This window comes from Cebus imitator, unplaced genomic scaffold, assembly GCF_001604975.1.
Source record: "Cebus imitator isolate Cc_AM_T3 unplaced genomic scaffold, Cebus_imitator-1.0 Scaffold102, whole genome shotgun sequence".
Classification (NCBI taxonomy): Eukaryota; Metazoa; Chordata; class Mammalia; order Primates; family Cebidae; genus Cebus; species Cebus imitator.
This window is the reverse complement of record NW_016107417.1, coordinates 5139289-5140327: the sequence shown is the minus strand read 5'-3', so window position 1 is coordinate 5140327 and position 1039 is coordinate 5139289.

Genomic DNA, 1039 nt, shown 5'->3' with positions numbered 1-1039 from the left:
TTTTTTCTGTGAAGAATGTCAATGGTAGTTTTATGGGAATGGCATTGAATCTATAAATTACTTTGGGCAGTGTGGCCATTTTCATGACGTTGATTCTTCTTACCCATGACCATGGAATGTTTTTCTATTTGTTTGTGTCCTCTCCTATTTCCTTAAGCAGTGGTTTGTAGTTCTCCTTGAAAGTTCCTTCACATCCCTTGTTAGCTGTTTTCTTATGTATTTTATTCTCTTTCTAGCAATGGTGAATGTATATCGAGAAGAATGTACATTCTGTTGACTTGGGGTGGAGAGTTCTGCAGATGTCTGCCAGGTTCATTTGATCCAGAGCTGAGTTCAAGTCCTGGATTTCCTTGTATTTTCGGTCTCGATCTGTCTAATATCGACAGTAGGGTGTTAAAGTCTCACACTATTATTGTGTGGGAGTCACAGTCTGTTTGTAAGTCTCTAAGAACTTGTTTTATGAATCTGGGTGCTCCTATATTGAGTTCATATATATTTAAGGTAGTTAGCTCTTCTTGTTGAATTGATCCCATTGCCATTATGTAATGCCCTTCTTTGTCTTTTTTGATCTTTGTTGGTTTAAAGTCTGTTTTGTCAGAGACTAGAATTGCAACCCTTGGGTTTTTTTCTTTCCGTTTTCTTGGTAAATCTTCCTCCATCCCTTTATTTTGAGCCTATGTGTGTCTTTGCACATGAGCTGGGTCTCCTGAATACAGCACACCAATGAGTCTTAACTCTTATCGAATTTGCCAGTCTGTTAATTGCCAGTCTTTTAATTGGGGCATTTAGCCCATTTACATTTAAGGTTAATATTGTTGTGTGAATTTGATCCTGCTGTAACCAGGGGTATAGGAACAGTTGCAAGGGCGTCCCAAAAGGCACTCAGTGTTTACCGATCGGATGTACTTTTTTTCCAGGTCCTTGGACTCTCATTCAACCAAGAAGGGATAGGAGATCCTGGCAGCAGTGATATTGTTTAAGTAAATATCTGACCCAAAGAGCTTAGCAGAAAAGTGATTTATTAGGCAGAGAGAGAGAG